Genomic DNA, 12711 nt, shown 5'->3' with positions numbered 1-12711 from the left:
TGGGCGCTGGCACTATAACACTTATTGAGAGACATCTACAAACTTTAGTAACATAGGAAAAAGGGAAGAATGCACATCATCTTAGAATCAGTAGAATTTATGAAATTGTTGAATTAAGTTAAATGACTGGAACAAGGAACAGCTATGCTAAATGAATGGATGATTAAATGTGTGTTCTAGAGTATAATTCAAGTTATTGTTTCATATATTTAAATAAAAATCTGTCCAAAGAGCCTTAGTGTATTGTGGGATGCATTCATAGATACAGAGTGGTCAGGGCAATGGGAGTAACACAGTTGTACTCTGTGTCAATCAGATGGCATTTGTGGTTTGGGTGTTTGGTGTTGTCTTTTGGTTGATAACATTGACTGAACCCGTGAGGGACCTGGACCTATGCGTGCATTTAACTTGGAGAAGTGCAGACTGAAGAGAAAGTCAGTAGCCAAAGCCTTGTAAACTTGCCTTTAAGTGTTTGTAAGCATGCCTTGACACATAGCAACTGTCCTACAGAACAAAAATTTTTGAGTTATTTCAAAAACTAAAGTCAATGAGATAGAGTTATAAGGAGGTACATTTATACCAACTACAAGCAAGCCTTTTCTTGGAAGAGCTGCCCAATGCTGAATGAACTGTCCTGAGCTTCCTGCCTATAGGGATGATCCAACAGAGTCTCAGCAAGTCTTGGCCAGAGACACTGTAGTGTATTTCTATTCCATGCAGTACATGGGATAGAGGACACGATGGGGACTTTCCATTCCTGTATGCTTTCTTTATACTCTCTCCCTGGGACAGAGGCTGTGCATGAGAAGAAATGACTTCCCAGGTATCATATGAGTTTTAGGTCCCAGCACTGAGTCTCCTGATGTGTCCCTCTCCTTACGTGTCTCTGTTTGCTCCAGTAGACTGCAGGACTGTGGAGGGCCCTTTCTTATCCTTCCCTGTTCTACTTGGACATGGCTAGTTGTTACACTGTGTCTTCAGATTGACAGGTGCTCCAGACTTCTCCAAAGGTCACATAGTGGGGAATATGTATGCATATTCTCTCAGGTTGGTGTATTTGTGTATATTTGTTTGTCATTTGTTACCATTTATAGATCTTTTAAGACAGAAAACCTACCCTCTCTTTGGGTGTCTTATGGTGTTCTTTCTTTCTTTCTTATTTGGAATAATTCACCAAAGAAGATATTTGGTTTTGAAGTTTGTTTGTAGAAAATGTTTTAAATATGAATTAAATTTCTTTAATAACTTTCTTTAATAATCATAGTATTTTAAAGATTTTTCATTATTTCTTTGTATCTATTTTTTTTTGCTTTAGAAACTGTTCATCTCATTCAAAGTTTCAAATTTGTTCATTTGAAGTTTATTCGTAATATGCTCTTATTATCCGTTTGATATCTTTAGTTATATAGAAACCCCCATTTTAGTTATGGTACTCTCAAGTTTTTTGTGCCATATTCTTTTTTCTTGATTAGGCTTGCCCACAGGTTATCAATGTTATTTATTTTTTTTAAATGAGAATTCGATTTTTTTTTATACCTTTATTTATTTATTTACAGGTGATGCTGAGGGGTGAACCCAGGGCCTCACATGTGCTAGGCAAGCACTCTACCACTGAGCCACAACCCCAGTCCCTATTATCTATTTTTTAAAAAAGAATCCCTTTCTGTTTTGTTGACAACACTTGTCACTGTTTCACTGTTTTCTGCTCTTGGCTTCTGCTTCCCTCCTCCTTTCTCTTTGGTTTGTAGCTGCTTCCTGATTTCTTCATATTGGATGGTCGGCATCAGTCATTCTTCCTTCCTAGTACATACATTTAAGGCATAAATTCGTATCATCCTGGCTTCCAACACTGATGGTATCCCTCAAGCCTGTGTCATATTCATATTTTGTTTAAGTCAAGCTAAAATGTATTTGACTTCTTTTTTTGGTCCATAGGTTATTTATAGATATATACTAAAATATCTAAATCTTTGTCAAATTTTTCTTATTAGTTGTTGAGAAAGTGTTAAAATCTATCATTGTGGAATGAATTTTCCCCCCTACATATCTGGAAAGTTTCAACTTACATTTTTCCATCTATAATAGTTCTCTTGTGGACATTGTATACTGAGGTCTACCTTTTAAATATATTCTGATATTTGTCTTCTTAATTGAGGTGTTTATTGCATTAAAATATAGTGTTAAGTATTCATACAGTTGGACTTAGGCCTGCCTAAAATCTCTGTCTCATCAGGACCTTTTTCGTTCCCATTTCCATTTTCTTGCCTTCTTTTGTGTTATTTGAATATTTTTTTTAGAATTTCATTTAAATTTATCTACAGGCTTTTAAAATCTTTTAGCATTATTTTTAAGTGATTGATTGCTCTAGGAATTGCAATACACAACTTAAACTTTTCAATTAACAGTGTACCACTTCACAAAAGACATAAACCTCTGCTTCCAGGGAGATCCTGGTCTTGGGTTGGGGTTTGCCCTCGGACTTACGCTCCGTGCCCTATCTTTATGGATAACCGCCATGCAAGTCAATTCCCAAGCAGCATCAGGATCTCCTCCCACTTTATTTTGAAATGTTTTATCTTAAATTCTGAGTAAGACCCAGAGAGGCTAAGTAGCTTGTGCAGATATAGGTAATAAGTACTAGGTTTAGGGATCTAAGGTAGACTGAAACCAGAGCAGAAGCTAGCCACTGTCTTTTTCTATCACAGGGAAAGGGAGCTGATGTTTGTGGCTCACTTACCATGTGTTCCTTCATATGCTTATGTAGTTCATTTAATCTTCCAGAATGATCCTATGCACTAGGGCATTCTCAACCCTAATTGGAAACTGAGTCAGAGGAAGAGTAAATAAGGGTCACACAGATAATTAGGATTACACTCTCATATCACCTGTTTCTATGCCCCACATGGCCACCTTGATCCATTTTATAGATGTTTATAAGATATTACTAAGGTAGATGGTAGCCAATTAGAACAGAAGATAGAACATCTGTTGTGAGAGCAAATAGAAGTCAAAGCAGTTAATGTTAATTTGGTTTTAATTTTTTAAAAAGATGATTATTCAATATGTTTCTCCAACTGTCCATTTCAAAGTTCACTAATTTATAAACATACCACTTAGAAGTAGAAATGAAAATTTGCAAGTACTCACTTCTTATTTCAATTAAGAAATTTAAAAAAATACTTCTTTTAAAGTACTGGAGATTTTTGCGTTTTCCTCTGTTGGTATAGCCTAGTGACCTTTAGCAAGTACGCTCATGCTGAACATATCAGATGGTTTCGCCTTGGTCAATTCCACTGATAGTTGGTAACATCAAAGTGTGGCTAATCTGGTCTCTGGAGGATGTTTGCAAAGCAGGGTTACACTTTTTGGCAAGGATTCTGAAGTGAAGTATCACAGAAAATTCTATTACACGGGCCTTAAGAAGGCACCGCTAAATTAAACTACAGAGAAGTTTGACTCATAAAAATAATATGATTTCATTCAGCATGATCTATTAAAATTGCTTTGCGAGAAGGACTTAATTTCACACCCCATGTGATATTATTGGTTGATAAAATGAAATAGAACTTTCTCACATTACGTATTACCCCTTCGTTTCCCTAGAGCCTTGAAGCTATTTGATTTTGTTATCCCTAACAAAATTTTCAAAAGGAACCTATTAAGCATCCAATTACTTGTGAGTTCCACTCTGTGCTTACAGTCTAGTGTCTTCTCAGTTTACAAAGCACATTTAAAATGAAAGTGATTAATAACTAGAATTATATTGTTTCCTTCAACAAAGTGAGCCAATGCCCTAATGTGTGCACTGTAACAAAGGACCAACTGTGTACAAGTTAATTGAGGAGCTTTCAAATAATTGCCCTCAAAGTTGTTTTTTTTTCCTCTTTTCTCGTGGTACAGCAATTATCTTTTCAGAGGAATGATTTATTACGTGTCCACACATGGAGTTCCTAAACCCTGCCTCTCCACCTTCAACATTATGAAATTGTTATAATTTGTTTCATTTATCATAACAAATAATACAGTAATATTTCCTGATACATCTAGAGTAGCATTTGTCATTTGATTATTTTGCTCATGGTCTGATTTAAAATTGGAGAAATGAAATATTGCCTCATGGAAATGGAAGAACTGCTCACTTGCTCTTTTACACTAAAGCCCAGGGGTTGACTGGGGTTGGCATCTGAGTATTTCTCTCTTGCCCATAACTTTGCCTTGGGATAAGTGCATTCTTAAAAAGTCAGATGTAAATCTAGGTTTTAAAATAGAATTTGTTTCTGAAAGGACATGGAGATCAGTACAGTTAGTGAAATAATTTATCCGTGGCAAATGTCTCTTGACATACTAAAATCACTTACCGGTTTTACAAGTTTACAGATAGAAGATCAACTTAGTATTTTCTACATGTTTAGCATGTGCTGAGGGTATTTAGGCAATGTCAAAATGTGACTGGAAGACATCTACACTTTTCTAATCTGCATGTATGTTAGCTTTTTATGGATAGTCTTGCAAACTTCTTTGTTCAGTATTCTACAAACATGTATTGATGGGGTACTCCAGGCGGCAGACTGAATATATAATGAATTGTGAGGAGACATTGTTCCTATCCTTAGAATTTAAAGCAATTTGGCCTTTACTTTATTTATTTATTTATATGTGGAACTGAGAATTGAACCCAGTGCCTTACACATGCCAGGCAAGTGCTCTACCACTGAGCCACAACCCCAGTCCCTCATTTTATAAACTTTTACATGACACATAGACAAGGCCTAGACAGATATAGTTTTCAGATGTATACATATACCTAATCACATATATTTTGGGTGTCAATTATATTGTTACAACCCAAATAACAGCTGTTTGTTTAACCAGTTACAAAGTAATCATTTAAAACCTTAAAACAAGTACAAACCCTAATTTCTTTAAAGGTCCATCAACATCTAAAAAAATTTTTTTAAAACAGTTTATAAAATAAAAGCTTATGTAAGTTTACTGACAAGATAACCAATAAGTTCTCTCTTTTGTACATGGCCATAGAAGGGCCACACTGTCATTTAAAGATCTGTCTTATATCTGTTTACTTTGACTAGGTCAATTTCTGATCATTAACACTATTTCCTAAATAACTAAAAATACTAAACAGATAACTAAAATTATCTGTAACAAAAGACTCAGATTTATATAAAAATAACAAATTTGGTTGGTATTTATTCATGTCACTTGATGTTTTATAGCTCGATAAAGTAACCTGTTGTTGATTTTTAAAAAAGCAATTTGATGCTGGGGAGATAGCTCAGTTGGTAGAGTGCTTGTCTTATAAGCACAAGGCCCTGGGTTCGATCCCCAGCACTGCAAAAAAAAAAAAAAAAAAAAAAAAAAAGCAATTTGAATCAGCAGCATATAATTTGCTTTATTCACTTTCTCAATTGGCTGAACTTCAGATGAGTCCAGATGAGACTTTTGAAGGAAATATGAAAGAGCTGTTTAAAATCTTACTTTTGGCATTAGTTTATTATACTGGTTGTTTTGCCTTAATAAAATTAATTTGCAAAACTGATAGATCAGGGCACAATCATACTTACTATCAAAACATTCACTGAAGGGTATCCTTTAGAAATCAAGTTTTATTTGGACAAAGAAAAGAGAATGCACATTTCCTGGGACATATCTCTGTTATTAAATGGGGCTCTTCGGTCTTGATCAATATTCCGCATAAGTAAACAGAACACAGGCCCTTACGGTTGGGAAGAGCTTGCTTGCATTTCAGTTCTCTTAATAATTACAAAAGGTCAAGTGTGGACTTCAATGTGATGAGTAGGTAGAGGAAGGCTGGTCTTCAAGTTTTTTGAGAAAAATGGATAAATGAGAACTAGAAAGTGCAGGTGAGACCCTCAAAGCCTCCGTGTCTGGAGGAAAGAATATTTATGACCTATAGCAAAATGCTGGATTCAAACAGGTAGGGTGAGATGATATGATTAAGAATTTTAAGGCAAGCCTCTTATAATTAATTGCATTTGCATTAATTATTGGCAATTAATTGTGCACTTTGTGGTGCATGCTAGGGAAACAATTGTTAGATTTATGCTTATTTTAACATGGTGTTAAAGAAAAACTACTGTTTTTAACATCTGTTAAATACAGTAAAGCAGTGCTTACTTAGTAGCACACATACAAAAATTGGAATGATACAGCGATTATCGTGGCCCCTGTGTAAGACTGACATGCAAATTCATGAAGTGCTTCATATTTTTGAAACATCACATGGTATTCCATAAATGTCTGAAATTTTTAATGTGTTGGTTAAAAAAATAAAAAGTAATAAATGTCTGGGATAATAAAATAAACTCAAAGGTAGAGTGCTTGGCCTAGTTTGTATAGGCCATGAATTCAATTCCCAGCCCTGCAAAATTAAAATAATAATATAATTCATATAAAAAAGAGCAGGAAGACTGACTTTATTCAGAGGGACTATTGCAATAGGTGCTATGGGGTTTTGCAACAGGAAGAGAGATTAGGTTTAACTCAGAATACAACAAGAAAAGTGGACATTTATAGCCCAAGGGTGAGGTTTGGGTGTCAGTGGATGGGAAATTACTAAGAGGAAACAGTTTTTCCAAAGGGGGATTCTGACTAAACTGACCTGGAGATGCTTTTGCTGAAGGATGTGCTCAGACATCACCGGGGAGATGGTGAAAGATGCAGAACCCATTCAGATATTGAGACTGGAGGGTTCTGGCTAAACCAGAGGGTTTAAACTGGAGGGTTCTGGCTAAGGATTTTTGCTAAAATTGGACAATGCACAGAAGCCCAAAGTCAGGGTCTAGTTGAGAACAGAGGAAGGCCTGACTAGAGTTTGGTTCAGTAGAGAGTCTTTGTCAATGGAACTCCCCAAAGGCCATTATGAAAGAAAGTGGGTCTATGGCCTAGACTTGAATCCTCATCTTCAGAGGTGTAGTAAATGGAAATATAGAAAGTTTTTATTTCTACACATATAATAGTTACATGTATTCATAGACTTTTTAAAATCAATTTTGGCAGTCAGCATTATTTCTCATATCTTGTGCTTACTTCCTGCATTCACATATTATTTGGAGGAGGATTTGCCAGATGAAACAGAAGATCCACTTCTGAATTTGAGATAAACAACAAATAATTGCAGACTTATACAAAAAAGTATTCATTCTTTTAATCTGAAATTCAAGTTTAACTGGTCAATCTGTATTTTTATTTGGCAAATCTGTATTTTGAGATGATATCCTTTAGCATTCATTTTATAAAATGAGGGTCACTGGGAAGTATATACTTTAAATGTCTGAAAATATCTTTATTTTTGCACTCATTCTGTTAGAAGACTGGTCATATACAATTCTAGATTAATAGTTCTTTTCCAAAAGTACTTCAATTACATTATACCAATATCTTCTGACTTCTAGTACTTTTTTCATTGTACATAATCTGTCTTTCTATCTTTCGAAATCCTCTCTTAATTCATGTTCTGTAGTTATATCATTACGTGTCCATCTTTGGATTTATCTTAATTTTATTTAGTAGAGTAGAATATCAGTCTGAGAACTTGCCTGTTTTCAAACTTGAAAAATGGTCACCTATTATTTTCTATCATGCCTTTTTGCTGAAATTCCTATGAGACAAATGTTAGATCTTCTCTATTTTTCATGTCTCTTAAGTCTTTGTGCCTTTGTTTCTCTCTCTCTCTTTCCCTGCTACATTTTGAATGCAGTTTCATCTTCTAGTTTTCTAATTCCTCTTTAATTATGTTTACCTAGGCTTTGTCCCATCTGTTGTACTTTTAATTTTAAGACTGTTTTTATTTCCACTGTTCCTAATAAATTATTTTTTCATGGTACCTGTTCCCCTTTCATATTTTTAAGTAGTCATTCATTTAACTTCTTAAGCATGCTAAAAAATCTTTAAATATTAAAAAAAATCTTTGTGAGATTATGTATAAAATTATTCTCATCTGGAGAATATGCCTATTCATATCATTGATTATTTTCTTTTTTTAATTTTTTTTTTTGTTTTAGTCATAGGTGGACACAATACCTTTATTTTATTTTAGTGTGGTGCTGAGGATCGAACCCAGGGCCTGAGGCATGCTAGGCGAGTGCTTTACCACTGAGCCACAACTCCAGCCGCATTGATTATTTTCTTTCTTTTTGTCTTGGTATCTTCAATCCAATTTATTAATGAAGGAAGGGCTACAACCACATCTGTCACTGCAGACCCTTTCCCATCTTGATAGTTTCTGCTCTCTTCTGTCTCTTCTGCTCTGTCTTGGTTTCCCTACAGAGAAGGGGAGTCTTCTGCTGTCCTCTGTGCCCTAAAACTAATACCTTAGAGGAATCTAGAAATCCTCAGAGAGTTTCCCAGCTGTCCCAAGAAACAGCTAGGGATAGAGTGGTCATAAGATCAGGTCAAGCAGGGAAACTGGAGCAGAGGGTAGAACAGACCAAAGTCCTTCACCACAAGGAGAGAACCAAACTGTGGAGGGGAAGTAAATAGAGGAGCCCGGAACAGCAGAGCCCAGGCTCTCTGTGTTGCAGTGACTGTAGGCGCAATGTGTGACCGGGTGGCCCTGCACACTGGCTCCAGGTCCCCTACCACCTCAGCCACCAAGGAAGAGATGTTTGTAAGCCTTGTTCATCTGCTCCAAGAAGATGAAGGTGATGACAGTGTGGGACCCAGATGGTCCTAGTATGGTGTGAAGTCCTTCCAGAGGCTGAAGAAGCCCTCACAGTGGACAACCTTCATCAGCACATTCAGCCCATTCTTGTATTCTGACTTCCCATCAATCACTCACATGTCCTGGATCTGGGTCTTGATGAGGTCCATAGGCAGAGAGGTGTCTATTGTGAGGAGGCTGATAATCACACTGGCATAAATGTGGCACAGGATTTTGTCAGAGAAGTAGAATGAGTTCAGTAAGAACTGCTTGAATTGGAAATAGAAGGCAAGCAGGCAGCATTTGATGATCATGACCATGGTAGGGAAACAGCATGGTTACAGTGTGGGGACTCCCTCTTCCAGGACAGGTGGATTCAGGGCATTAAACATGTTTTTGTAGCATGGTGTTCATCAGCTGGAAGCCAACCATCCAGCAGTCATACTGAGAAGAGTTTCCCTGGTTGGTGTTTCTACAAAGGCACCAGTTGCACCTGTGGTCATCCAGTCAGGACCTTCCTGAAGCAGAAAGCCAGGGGTGTATCACATCAGCTCTGGTCAGGCACTCAAACAGCAGGGTATGAATACCAAGGCAAGTAGTGATGTAGGTGACCTACAAAAACTGTAGCTTCCATCCTGGGGAAGGCAGGAGTGGAATCAAGGGTCAAGTGTTCCAGATGTACTAATGTCTACAGGAGACCTGCCAGGCCCACAAACAGGGACTTGATGGACTTAGGAAAGGTACAGGTTTCCCATCCATCCCACCTACCCTGGGACTCACTGTTGCTGCCTTTGCCACTCAGTGATCCTTGTCTCCAGATCCTGTGCACCTGCACAGCCCTCCTTCCACCCAAGGTGACACCAAAGGTGCATGCACACCCCTCCTGTTCTCAGGTCCAGCACCAGCACAAGCTCTGATTGCTTCTTCAAGCATTAGAACTTTTTTGTGTGTGGCTGTTGGTGGGAATGTAAATTAATACAACCACTATGGAAATCAATATGGAGGTTCCTTAAAAGACTAGGAATGAAACCACCATATGATCCAGCTATATCACTCCTCAGTATTCACCCTAATGTAAAGTCAGTTTACTATATTGATACATGCATACCCATGTGTATAGCAGCACAAGTCACAGTAGCCAAACTATGGAACCAGCCTAAGTGTCTGTCCATCAACAGATGAATGGATGGGAGGAAAAATGTACACACACAAACACAAGGGAGTTTTATTCAGTCATGAAGAAAAATGAATTTATGTTATTTGTAGGAAAATGGATGGAATTTGAGACCATTATGTTAAGCAGACTAAGTCAAACTCAGAAGGTGAAGGGTTGTATGTCATTTCTCATATATGGAAGCTTGAGAGGAAAAAGGAATCAGTAAGATGAGTAGAAAGGAGGAAGGAGAGCAGGGGATGTGAGGAGGGAGGCGGGAGAAGGGCTGGAAAGGGATTTCAGCCAAATTATAGTGTTGTATTGTGTGCATGTACTAGTATGTAACAACAACTCCACCATTATGTACAATTATAAAGCACCATTAAAAAAATGTGAAGGGAAAAAAGAACTCTGTGTGTGTGTGTGTGTGTGTGTGTGTGTGTGTGTGCACGCACGCGCATGCACTTGTGTGCTACAGATTGAACCCAGGCCCTGTGTATCCTGGGCAAGCACTCTACCACTGAGCCACACCCCCAATCACACAGATATTAGAACTCTTAACTGAGTTTGTAAGTTCACTTTGAATTGGAAGTTTGCTTTCACAATAGTAGTGTGTAGTCTGGAAATTTCATGGAAACCTCTACTTGGCCTCCAGGGTCCTCCAAGCCAGAGTCATAATATAAAGTTGGCTCTCAGTTCTTGACTAGTGGTGCTTTTCTTTTTATGGTATTATTTGCATAATGCTGACTTGATGACTCTCCCTTTTCTAGTATTAGTAAATTTACTTATTGCTTATTATTCCTAAACATAACTTTTATCTACTACTTATATATTTCGCTAGCTTTGGGCACAAGTAGTTTCATTTGTTTGTTTGTTTTTAACTAGTAAACTGAGCTCTGTAGTAAAAAACAGTTTAAGTAACGGAAGATCACAGTTGGAAAGTGGCAAACTCTACCTCTGAAGACAAATTCCTCTTTTGGTTACTAACATGTGTATGTCAGTTTAGGAAAGTACTTTTAACATGCATTTTTATCTCATTAATTTCTCACAACACCCCACCTCCTTTTTACAGGTGGGGAAGCCATAACTTAAACACCAGCACTAGGAGAATATAGGATGCTATCTGGTACTTCTGCTATCTTGAGTTAACTCTAACCTATTTCAGTACTTTGCTTTAGAGTCCTAGAATTCTCTAAACTTCCTGGTTTATTTGTATAGAAGATTTGCTTGTCTTAGATTGTCTGTTTTATAGTTAGAATAATTTTTCTCTCTATGAACAATCCATTTACCTCCTTAGTTTCATCTTGAAATCTTTAACGAGTAGAATATTTATAGTCCTAGAAGTTTCTGTCTTTTTAAGTTTGACTCCTTTGATTTCTGAGGTATGCTGTCCTTATACCACGTGGTCCTATTGGTCAACAGTGTCTTTAATAAGGCAACCACAAATTAACTCTCATTCTTCCAGGGAACAACTGGGATGATTTTGCTGAGCTGGGCCAGCCATGGTTGATTTTGACTAGGCTCAGTCATGCATCTGATGGTTTAGCTAACGGATGCCAGGGGCTGAATGGTCCAGGATGGCCTCTGCTGGGATGACTTGGCTCTCTTCCACGTGATCTCTCATCCTCCAGGCAATAGCTTGTGTTGCTCATATAGTGGTGGCAAGGTTCCAAGAGAAAGAAAGTGGAAGCACACAGTGCTTTTCAGTTCTAGATTTGGAATTGACATAGCCACTTCTGCTGTACTCTAGTGACAAGAAGAAATCACAAAGCTAGCCAGAGTCAGAGGGTGGGGGAATAGACTCTACCTTTACATGGGAGGTGCAAAGTCATGGCAGAGGGCCTGGATACAGGGAGAGTTAGAGAAGTGAGACATTTAAAAGATCCATCCACTACCCTTAGATGGTTTATACGTGGATTTTGCTTGTGAAAAAAAGATTGAGTATTCTTATTTGTACTACTGTGAGGTCACTTTACATTTAAATGTAATAGCCACATCGCAAAAGTATTGGTGAAAAAAACATAATTGTGGTGATTATGTTTATTTTAAAATATAATTATTTTAAAATAAATATTTAATGAAGGTTTAACCTATATATAGAAAAATGAACAAATTATTACAGGGATATAGAGCTTAGTGAGTTATCACAAAGTGAACACAATGGGGTAGTTTTCTCCTGGGTCAAGAACTAGAGTATGACCTGTATCCCAGAATTCTCCCCTTTTGTCCTTTCCCAACCTTTACTTTTTCCACCTTTTCCAGAAGTTGCCAATACCCTAATTCTTCCAACCACAGATCAGGTGTTTCTCTTTATGAATTTTCAAATCCAGTGCTAGTTCTCTTTTGTCACTCAAATCTGTGTGACCAATGCAATGGTAACATTTGGAATTCTGATAAGTGAAGTGATAATATCCATTGAGGGTTTTATTCAAAATCCCTATAATGCTTTTCCCCCTTCCTCCACCATGCTTTCCCCTGATCTCTTTATTTATGCAGCATTGCTACTCATTTATAGCATTGTCTCTAAATTTCCCTTCAGCTCCATGATCATAAGGGAATTATTCTGTATAATTATTTCTAGAAAAGAATGGGAAACACATATGAGAGTAATGTAGGTGCAAATATGAAACTTAGAATCCATTGTTCTTGCTATGTGTTTTGGGGTGAAATAGTAAAGAATCTATAGCTATGAACCAAGACTAGCATCACCCAGACTTGATGTTCCATACTTTAAAAATGTAATATTCTTTTTGTTCCTTCCACCAGAGTTTCATCATAAAGTCCTGCTATATGGAGTGATTTAATCTGAGAAAACATGGAGTACTTAATATGATTCTTCAAAAAAATTTTAAAATTTTTATTAATGCATTATAGTTAT

At 37.1% G+C, this 12711-nt stretch overlaps 1 protein-coding gene, 1 non-coding gene and 1 pseudogene across 9 annotated transcripts in view; 2 read left to right on the top strand and 1 right to left on the bottom strand.

Annotated features, from left to right (window-relative positions):
• Ltbp1 (latent transforming growth factor beta binding protein 1) overlaps window positions 1–12711 on the top strand; it is a 413663-nt gene that overhangs the window by 259306 nt on the left and 141646 nt on the right. The window lies entirely within an intron of this gene.
• On the top strand, window positions 6149–6251 carry LOC124963791 (U6 spliceosomal RNA). The gene has a single exon (XR_007104826.1). It is a non-coding gene; the product is annotated as a U6 spliceosomal RNA (small nuclear RNA).
• Window positions 8624–11457, bottom strand: LOC124963493 (mitochondrial 2-oxoglutarate/malate carrier protein-like; annotated as a pseudogene).

This window comes from Sciurus carolinensis, chromosome 13, assembly GCF_902686445.1.
Source record: "Sciurus carolinensis chromosome 13, mSciCar1.2, whole genome shotgun sequence".
In the NCBI taxonomy this organism is placed as follows: domain Eukaryota; kingdom Metazoa; phylum Chordata; class Mammalia; order Rodentia; family Sciuridae; genus Sciurus; species Sciurus carolinensis.
Note: the sequence above shows the minus strand (reverse complement) of the source record. Positions and strands in the feature narration are given on the sequence as shown.